Here is a 10,774-nt window from a genome sequence, read left to right as displayed (position 1 = left end):
GGATTTCCAGCGCACGAGAGACCTCCTGCTAGTGATGGGCATTCCGAGTCTTTTCAGTGAGCTGGCTCATTTGTCTCGGTTCACGTAAAAGAGCCGGTTCATTTATCTCTCAAACAGCTCTTCGTTCAAAATGCTTCAAAATCGACCGAGAACCATGAAAAAGGTGCGAATATCCAATGTAAAGCCCAAAAGGTAGGTTACCATTATGTCAGATCGTGAAATGTGCGTTCAAGTACATTTTTACCTGGCCAAATTATTAGATGGCCTATAAAAAAAATAACCAGATTGACGCGCTCTCCTGAATATTTATTGTTTTTGCAGTGAAGATTCACCGTCTTTAGATAATTCGTTTGTAACTTAATAATTCGTTTGTCTGCAGAAAAAGTTGCTTTGAGCTCAAAAAGCATTATGCAAATCAGGGAGCCAAAATAACGGCTCTTTCCAATAAGATCCGTTCAAAAAGAGCCGTTCGCGAAGGACCCATCATCACTACTTCCTGCCAGTACCACATCATCTCAAAATCACATAAGTACGCATACCCGTACTTTATACCTCAGTGACACATACCCACCTTCCTAGACATGACACTCAGTCGATGGTGGTACAGATGTGTTGATTGAAAATCGAAAAGGCACCAAGATTCTTAACTTCCTCAATTGTTTCCTTGGCAACTCTGACTATGACGTTTAGCCTAATAAACACATTTCATTCAGATGTCACAAAGAGTTTGGAATATCTGGTTGTCATAACGGTCATCATGGTCTGCCAGTTCAAATGAAAGGCAAATCCCTAGACAATTACCCTCGGTTATTTATAGCAAGCCTCATCATGATGACCTCGTGTTTTTTAATCATATGACTGGTTTCTAGTTTGGATTTTATAGCCTGCCCAATAGTGTATTTTACTTCAAATATGCGGTGCTCAATGCAAGAAAAAACAACTCAAAATATAAGTGCATAGCCTACAGTAGGCTATATTTGAATACTGTTCAGATTAATACAACTATAGGGGGGTTATGATAAGCCTATGTGTGCTAAGCCTCTCCATGGGTATCACTCTAACCCAGATTTACAGGTTGAACACAACATGTGAGAGGGTTACATCACAACAATCACAATTTACTCCTCACCGTTTTAATCATTCACATGTCATAAACTCCTCACCACAAACTGTTCATGTCCTGGGGCAGCGAGACAAATGGCCCCCTATTGTCTACACAGTGATGGGCCCTGATCAAATGTCCAAGCACTATCAAGGGAACACACAAAAGGGTTCTTTGGTTGTCTCTGTGGAAAGGGTCCTACAGTCCATGGAACCCAAAAGAGTTTTACCTGGAACCAAAAAGGGGTCTTCAAAGGGTTCTATGGGGACAGTCGAAGAACCCTTTTAGGTTCTAGATAGTTCCTTTTTTTTGAGTGAGTTGTTAAACTCTGTTTTATCAAAAATGCCATCAACAGAAAAAGATAGAGAGTCTATCCTAAATGGTAACCTAGAGAGGACAACATTTGACCAGAGCACTATTGGCCCCGGTCAAAAGTCATGCACTAGAAATGGAATAGGGTAACATATGAGATATTTGTATAATCTGCAACAGTATGGTTTTAATAAACTTCAAGCTTTGTCCCAAATGGCACCCTAAATAATTGTTCTGAATGTTTTATTCCTGCTTATGTAGGAATAAAACAGTCGAAGAACCCTTTTAGGTTCTAGATAGTTCCTTTTTTTCTTAAGAGTGTAGGGTGCCATTTGGGACACAGGCGTATATCCTGTTGGTTCAGTAATCGGGGGGGGGGGTCGCTGCCTATGCCTGGCATGCCAAAAAGCCCATAAATCTTTTGCAGCAGGTGCAGCAGGGGATCTGTTTCAGTCAGTCAATGCCAAAGACTAGAGAGAATATATATCCCAAATGGCACCCTATTCCCTGTATAGGACCTGGTCAAAAGAAGTACACTATAATGGGAATAGGTTGCAATTTAGGATGTAAGTCTAGAGCAGGCATGGGCAGATATCATATTAAAAACCGCAAACAAAAACCCTACTGCATAATGTGTAGAATTGCAAAAAAATTGCTGTGAAACTGCAAAAAATGTCTCTCCTCAAATCAAATCAAATGTTATTTGTCACATGCTTTGTAAATAACAGGTGTAAACTAACAGTGAAACACTTACTTACTTCCTCCCCATGGCTAAATGAGTAGAATTACATGAAATGGGTTAGCACATTTCAAAATCTACTTTCTGCGCTCCAAGGAAAATGTGTAGAATTGAAATTAACTCTAAAACGTACCTTTTTTCTCTTTGCTGTCAAGAGGGCAACCCTAAAATGTGGGCGCCAAAAAAGGCTGAGGCCTTTGACTGCATGTGTGGGTATGGATGTGGGAATGCAAACCCGCGTGTGCCACTGCGGACCCTCATCCCTGGTCTAGAGCAGAGCCCATAGGGAACACAGGGGCACGGGCCCTATCCTGTTTTTTAAAATGACATTTTGTTGTTGTTGTCGTTTCTCTGTAACATTACTAGACACCTAAGCAATTTTATGAAGTTGGCTTTAGCTAGCTTTGAAAGATTCCCAATCTCCTAACTTCTTAACTAGCTACCAAGAATCCATTTCAGGTTATCCATTAAGTTAGAGTATCTTAGCTGGTGTGCTTGTTGGAAAGGTTGGTACCAAAGCATGCAATAACTAAATATACTGAAAAAGACTCACATTCCTTTCAATCTCTTACCCAGATTTGAGCAGAGATGCAGAGTAGCATATTTTGTTTCTTGAAAAAAAAAAAACACCAGTCAGGAGGATTTGACATAGAATTAAGCATAATGATTATGTCTCTTGATTGCAGAAAAAAAAGCTGTTTCAGGTGCTCTCCAATTTACGGTCAGGGGCCTAGAACCCCCTCCAGCCATCCTCATATACTTTACATCACCTCAGATCTTTGGAGTGCATGACACCCCTGGTCTAGAGTCTAGGCCATGGTAATCGCTTCAGAACAGAGTCTGCCACTGCCTGCTGGAATGACACAGCTGTCAAGCATTCTTATTTCTTACCACGGCTTACACCTATGGCTACATCCTAAATTGCACCCTGTTTAATATATAGTGCACTAATTTTGACCAGGACCCATACAAAAGTAGGGCACTATATACTGTAGGATTTTTTAAAAAGTGTTTTATTTAACTAGGCAAGTCAGTTAAAGAACAAATTCTTATTTACAATGACGGCCTACCCCAGACAACACTGGGCCAATTGTGCACCGTCCTATGGGACTCTCAATCACAGCTGGATGTGATACAGCCTGGATTCAAACCAGGGACTGTAGTGACACCTCGTGCAATGATATGCAGGGCCTTAGATCGCTGCGCCACTCAGGAGCCCGAGGAATAGGATCATATTCCCTATTTAGTGCACAAATGTTGACCAGGGCCCATACATGGCACACCCTATTCCCAATGGGCCCCACCCTATTCCCCTCTCCCATCACAGGCCTTCCTTGTCCTATTTATCAGATAGACAAAGCTATTGTAGATTACTGTCGGATTATTAATATCTTTCTGAGCATTAAATTACACTGCATTCTGTGTCAGAGCCTGCTTTTATACTTTATTACATACAGTCACACATGTTTGACTGTGGTCAAGAGGCTTGGATCTATCGTTTGATTGGTCTGTCTGTCTGTCGTACCAGAATAATAGTACTCGGTGTAACATCACCACCAAGTAGCTGTTGTGTACACTTTTATCGTACGCTAGATGGCGTACCAGAGCAACCTAAAATATATACGTTTAGAGCATTGTAGACGTATCATTATGCTATGCAGCTGGGTATTGGACAACAAATAATGGGGTTAGGTAGAAAATATTTTTGAAAACGTCTGGACAGATGACATTTAGAATCTGACATAAGCGTGTTCCCGCCAGCTGTTTAAATGGTTCTGAGACCCGCCCCTATTCTCACAGAACGATTGTGACGCGAGGTCCCCATGGAGACAGAGGAGGGAGAAATGTCATTGTCGTTTTAAAATCACATGGACCGAGTTTTGATCGCTCCGTCTGTGTGCAATGAAATAGCTACAAACAATGTGAAATTGCTCATAAAAGTATCCAAGAGCTGCTGCCGACCAAGCAGTTTAAGATACCATCGGTAGCTTGGAAACGGTAAGCCTTTATCAAATGAAATATGAATTTGCATGCAAGATCTAGTCTAACGTTACGGATGTAGCTATCTAACGTTAGCTAGCTTAGTGCTAGTTAGCTTGCCCATAACAACAGTAGCGGTCTGTTTATGATGGTCATTATGGTCATTGTAACTAGCTACCATGCAAACTGTAAACTTGCGTTGTGCGCTAACTAACCAACCATGTGAAGATTCTTGAAACAGGCTTAGTGTTTTGATGGCAACAGGTTAGCATTTTTAAGGTGGTGCGCAGTCCTTGTGCTTCTTCCTTGAATCAAACCATTTTAGAAGCTTTTTTGCTATTGAGGTTGGCTATACAAATACTGTTACACACGAACATCTTATTTCTACCGCAATTCCTCGGGAAAAAAACGATTCGTTTTTCTTGAAAATGCCCGGCTCGCTGAGATGCAAATAAATTCTTGCTCCAGTCCTTTGTTTACTTTAGTTGATGATGGCACACCAACGTTATGCCCATTTCTATGCAACTTTATGGAGGAACTCTCTCTAAAACCTCGAGTCCAGCTTTTATACACTGCGGGCTATGGGCGCTGCTCCCAGTTTTATTTCAGATCAAGATACTGATGAAATTTAACAGCACCAGACAAGATTATATTTATGCATATAGACAATTGAACATAGTGCTGCTGTTTTCTCATTCTCAAAATGTCCAAAGCTGATTTGTAGATTTACTATTGATATTTTAAAAGCAGTTATACAACCATGTACAGCAGCTAAATCCCTTTCACTTCACGAAATGTTCTTTATCCAATTAGTGAAATAAATCCTGATTTGGGGCGCAGTGGTCTAAGGCACTGCATCTCAGTGCAAGAGGCGACACTACAGGCCCTGGTTCGAATCCAGGCTGTATCACATTTGGCCATGATTGGGAGTCCCATAGGGCGGCGCACAATTGGCCCAGCGTCGTCCGGGTTTGGCCAGGGAAGGCCGTCATTGTAAATAAGAATTAGTTCTTAACTGACTGGCCTAGTTAAATACAGGTATCCTTTAAAACGATCATTTTAATATCATAGATGATCAGTCCTTGCGTCCATAGCTCTGGCTATGAGTTTGAGAGTAGTAAAAAAATATCTGTCCTATCCCTTTGCTTTGTTGTGAAACAGTGACGGGGAGCCGCTTTGTTATTGTTTCAACTGCTGATTGCGGCTTTAAGAACCGTTTGGCCTTTTGCAAGTAACACAGTTCGACATGGATAAATCTGTCTGGGAAAAAGTTATTGTGCTGTATTTCAAAATACCCCTGTATACGTTTACTACACCGGCTGCCAGTGGTTATGGAAAGTGGGTCTGATTGGAATAGCGTAGTGTCGGCTAGCAGGTAGCTCTAGATTTTTCTGTTAAAGTACTCTGCCCTGTTGTCACAGGTGTGAACAGGTGTGTGTGTGAAGCAGCAACCTGGTGAGAGGGTGGGCATCTCATCTGCCCTGTTGATTACTTCTCCTGTCTTTCCCACATGAAGTCGCTCCGTCACAGACTTTCACATAGCATTCTCTCTCTGTTTTACTGAGGCTGTGGTACTATTGTCCAGACTGACTTCATTACAGGCTACTGCTGTGGTTTGTGGTCCCGGTGGGTCTCCAATATGTTTCTTCTGTCATATAGGCCTAACAGCAGGAAGCGCTGAGGCCTGGGAACAACTCTCCTCTTCTTTCTTGGTTTTGTGTGTTCCTTCCTAAAGGAAGTCATGCTTAGGACAGGCTCAAACTCAAGGCTCTATTGTGGCCACATTTTATTTGTGAGCCACTGACATAATGGGCATATTTCTCCTTGGAGTGTATCCCAAATGGCATGCTTTTCCCGGTGGGTCTTGGTCCAAAGTAGTGCACTATATAGAGTATCCCTATAGTGTGCCATTTGGGATTCAACCCCATGTCTAATTGTAAAGAACCTGTCCCTCTAGTGCTGAGGTTGATGACGGCAGTTATTTTTGATATAGGTCCTGAGTAGAGGCTAGGTCACAGTGGAAACTCCTTATGCATTAAGTCCTGTTCTAGTCACCCTGCTGCTCTGCCCACTGACCTGGCTCAACCTCATTGTTTCCCCCCTTACTGTGACACCGGCTTTTCTCTGCTGGTTGTAAACCAGGAAGGTGTGAGGAGGGAGACCCACCCCAGTTTGTCACACACCGGCCGGCATCCCAAATGATACCTTATTCCCGACTTCTGACCAGGGCTCTATTGGGGCACCACATAGGGAATTAGGTGCTGTTTTGAGATGTAGCCACAGCCTACCTAATCAGCCGCTGGCTCAGGAAGGGGGAGGGAAGGGTGGAGCCCCCGCTCCCCCACCGCTGACTCAGGAAGGGCCAGGAGAGGGAAGGGTGGAGCCCACGCCCACCACCGCTGGGCAGGGGTGTCCTAACAGTTGAATGTGTCAGTCCTCACTCATGGCATCGGCAACCATTGACGTAAATGGCTGCCATGGGGCAAGGGGTGGCTTCCTCCGCTTCAGTAATCCTGATACGCCCCTTTTATTGGGAAAATATGAGGCCCTGGAAAATGCATCAAGGAGGACTGGTGGGTGGTGGATGTGCTGGCACACACTCTGTGTGGAACTTGTTGGGGGGCACAAGCAAACAGTTTCCCTGATGCTGGAAACAGAGCTACAATTCAATCTATGAAGAAATGATTAGCTATAAAAGCATGGAAACCTCGCAAATGATCTCGCTTTCCCTTGCAAATGATATCCCTGTACGCACTTGATTTCTAAGTTGGATTATTCCGTTGTGTTAGACCCTTTTATGTTTTTATGCTGTGAAAGCAGTTGCGTGTGGCTGAGTCAAGTGATCCCAACTCATGAGGAGGCCTCTTCTGGGAATCCAGCTTTGTTCTCAAAGCCCCCTGGGATCAGTCACTCTTGACAGTAGTGAGGGAACCTGTTACTCTGTGGCTGGTAATACCCCCCCAGGTCACTCTTGACAGTAGTGAGGGAACCTGTTACTCTGTGGCTGGGGGGGCCAGGTCACTCTTGACAGTAGTGAGGGAACCTGTTACTCTGTGGCTGGTAATACCCCCCCAGGTCACTCTTGACAGTAGTGAGAGAACCTGTTACTCTGTGGCTGGTAATACCCCCCCAGGTCACTCTTGACAGTAGTGAGGGAACCTGTTACTCTGTGGCTGGGGGGGCCAGGTCACTCTTGACAGTAGTGAGGGAACCTGTTACTCTGTGGCTGGTAATACCCCCCCAGGTCACTCTTGACAGTAGTGAGAGAACCTGTTACTCTGTGGCTGGGGGGGCCAGGTCACTCTTGACAGTAGTGAGGGAACCTGTTACTCTGTGGCTGGTAATACCCCCCCAGGTCACTCTTGACAGTAGTGAGAGAACCTGTTACTCTGTGGCTGGGGGGGCCAGGTCACTCTTGACAGTAGTGAGGGAACCTGTTACTCTGTGGCTGGTAATACCCCCCCAGGTCACTCTTGACAGTAGTGAGAGAACCTGTTACTCTGTGGCTGGGGGGGCCAGGTCACTCTTGACAGTAGTGAGGGAACCTGTTACTCTGTGGCTGGTAATACCCCCCCAGGTCACTCTTGACAGTAGTGAGAGAACCTGTTACTTTGTGGCTGGCTGGTAATACCCCCCCAGATCACTCTTGACAGTAGTGAGGGAACCTGTTACTCTGTGGCTGGCTGGTAATACCGCCCCAAGTTCATAGCAGAACCAGCCATGTTGCCCAGAGCCAAGTTTCACAGCTACAGCTCAAATGGCACCCTATTACCTATTTAGTGCACTACCTTTGACCAGGACTAGGGCCCATAGGTCTTGGTCAAAGTAGTGCACTATATAGGGAATAGGGTGCCATTTGTTAATTGGCCCTCCATCTGACTTTCCTCTTGCCTTCTGCATGCAGGACCTGGCTCCCAGCCAACCAACTGCTGTTAAAGAAGCATAAAGGGACAGAATACAACTGGTGGAGCTTTGGGACTCGTATGGGAGCCTAATAAATGGTTATGTTAGGATTCCCTAAGGAGCAGGCCTCCCCTTTTCCTCATATTGGCATTTTGGAGCACTAATTGGGCACAGACATCACAGCCCAGGCAAGCCCACTGGTACGCATGTACACTCTCAAAAAGAGAGGCAAGCAGGAAGCACATGGTTTTAAAAGGGAACTTTTTCTGGAAGTGCAAATAGGTTCCTGACCCATTTGGATCGACCACTCTGAAAGGTGAGATCTCCGTTAAGTTTCAAGCTATTCTTGTTATTTCTGCTTGTTACAGTGCAAAACTGTAAGGCAGAGCTTTCTGCTTTTCCCTTTTTGTTCTGTAATGATATGGTCTGTGACTTTTATAGAATGTTTAGCCTCGTGGCAAAGTAATAGCAGGTATTGCACCGATGCTTCTTAGAATTACAGAGCTGTACGTCTCATTGTGCTGTGTGGATATAATGTCCTTCATGAATTACAGAGCTTTATGTCTCATTGTGCTGTGTGGATATAATGTCTTTCATTAATTACAGAGCTGTATGTCTCATTGTGCTGTGTTGATATAGCTGTCCTTCATGAATTACAGAGCTGTACGTCTCATTGTGCTGTGTGGATATAATGTCCTTCATGAATTACAGAGCTGTACGTCTCATTGTGCTGTGTGGATATAATGTCCTTCATGAATTACGGAGCTGTACGTCTCATTGTGCTGTGTGGATATAGCTGTCCTTCATGAATTACAGCTGTATGTCTCATTGTGCTGTGTGTATATAGTTGTCCTTCATGAATTACGGAGCTGTACGTCTCATTGTGCTGTGTGGATATAGTTGTCCTTCATGAATTACAGAGCTGTATGTCTCATTGTGCTGTGTGGATATAGCTGTCCTTCATGAATTACGGAGCTGTACGTCTCATTGTGCTGTGTGGATATAGTTGTCCTTCATGAATTACAGAGCTGTATGTCTCATTGTGCTGTGTGGATATAGCTGTCCTTCATGAATTACAGAGCTGTATGTCTCATTGTGCTGTGTGTATATAGTTGTCCTTCATGAATTACGGAGCTGTACGTCTCATTGTGCTGTATGGATATAGTTGTCCTTCATGAATTACAGAGCTGTATGTCTCATTGTGCTGTGTGGATATAGCTGTCCTTCATGAATTACGGAGCTGTACGTCTCATTGTGCTGTGTGGATATAGCTGTCCTTCATGAATTACAGAGCTGTACGTCTCATTGTGCTGTGTGGATATAGATGTCCTTCGTGAATTGTTAACAGGGTAAGTCAGTCAATTGGTATTTAGGAAAATCCTCAGCAATTTAAGGCTTTTCATTGTAGAGACGTGTTGGACATATTTCTTTGTTGTATTTTTCTCCCTACAGTAGCTTGTTGTATTTTTCTCCCTACAGTAGCTTGTTGTATTTTCCTCCCTACAGTAGCTTGTTGTATTTTCCTCCCTACAGTAGCTTGTTGTATTTTTCTCCCTTCCAGTAGCTTGTTGTATTTTTCTCCCTTCCAGTAGCTTGTTGTATTTTTCTCCCTTCCAGTAGCTTGTTGTATTTTTCTCCCTTCCAGTAGCTTGTTGTATTTTTCTCCCTTCCAGTAGCTTGTTGTATTTTTCTCCCTTCCAGTAGCTTGTTGTATTTTTCTCCCTTCCAGTAGCTTGTTGTATTTATCTAGCTTTGTCTCCCAGTGTATGATATAATCTTCTGCAGGATTAATTAACTTAGTGAAAGAGATTCTCAAGCAAGTGACTGAAGAAGTTCAACCAACCCATGAGGAAAGACTCAACGCAGGCCTCTGAAGTTCAGGAGGTTCCTTCAAGCCTGCAGGCAGCTGCACAGTTTAGGCTAGTTAGCATGGCGTGCATTATCTCCAGAAAACTCCAGAGTCATACTAACTCATTTAAATGTTGCTGTTGCTCACAGAGGTCTTCTTGACCTGGCTCGTCTTTCATCTGGTTCTCTCACCCTCATCTGATATATTCCATCTGACATGGCCTTTTTAATGACACTCTGGGGAGGGGATTCTCCAGACACTCCTAATCTTGATTTATGAAGTGCCAGTGAGCCCTTACTCTAGGGAGTGTGCGCTCGCTTGTCTGCTGATGGACGGCTGTGGTTATGTGTGTCCTAAAGGGCACCCTGTTATCTACATAGTGCACTGCTTCTAGGGCTTTGGTCAAAAGCAGTGAAGTATATATAGGGAATTGGGTGGTGTTTGAGACTCAGCCACTGTGTGTGTGTGTGTACTCTGCTGGCTAGTGTCAGCCAAGCCTCAGAGGACCCCATAGCATAGACAGGCACCACAGAGATACAATGAAGGGAAATGCTTCCTGTGGGGGATCCCGCCAACTTCTGCCACACTTGGCTAAATCAGATGGGATATTTTTGGAATTTTGTGATGTGTTGTCAGAGAGAGAGATGGGGATGGGGGGGGTGAAGCAATTGTATTTGTCATCTGCAAAAAGCTCCGAGCACTGGCATATTTGCCTGTGTTTATGGAAGGCTTTGAGGCAGTGAAGCTATATTTAAGATCACCTCTGGAGTCCTTAAGGGTGGAAAGTGCCAGTGCCTGCTGGTGCCTGTTCTGACTGCCAACACTGTAGAGCTGTCAGATGAGCACACGAATGCCGGCCTCTCTTAACCTGATATCTAATCTTGAAAAC

At 44.1% G+C, this 10,774-nt stretch overlaps 1 protein-coding gene across 1 annotated transcript in view; it reads left to right on the top strand.

Moving 5' to 3' along the window:
• Positions 1-3,963: 3,963 nt before the first annotated feature.
• LOC109876540 (protein tyrosine phosphatase type IVA 3-like) overlaps positions 3,964-10,774 on the top strand; it is a 47,140-nt gene continuing 40,329 nt past the window's right edge. Inside the window, exon 1 of the mRNA XM_031812116.1 lies at positions 3,964-4,151. The gene's annotated coding sequence lies outside the window, so the exon portion shown is untranslated. The remainder of the gene's footprint in view (positions 4,152-10,774) is intronic.

Source organism: Oncorhynchus kisutch, unplaced genomic scaffold, assembly GCF_002021735.2.
Source record: "Oncorhynchus kisutch isolate 150728-3 unplaced genomic scaffold, Okis_V2 Okis02a-Okis13b_hom, whole genome shotgun sequence".
Taxonomy (NCBI): Eukaryota; Metazoa; Chordata; class Actinopteri; order Salmoniformes; family Salmonidae; genus Oncorhynchus; species Oncorhynchus kisutch.
This window is presented reverse-complemented; position numbering and strand designations above follow the sequence as displayed.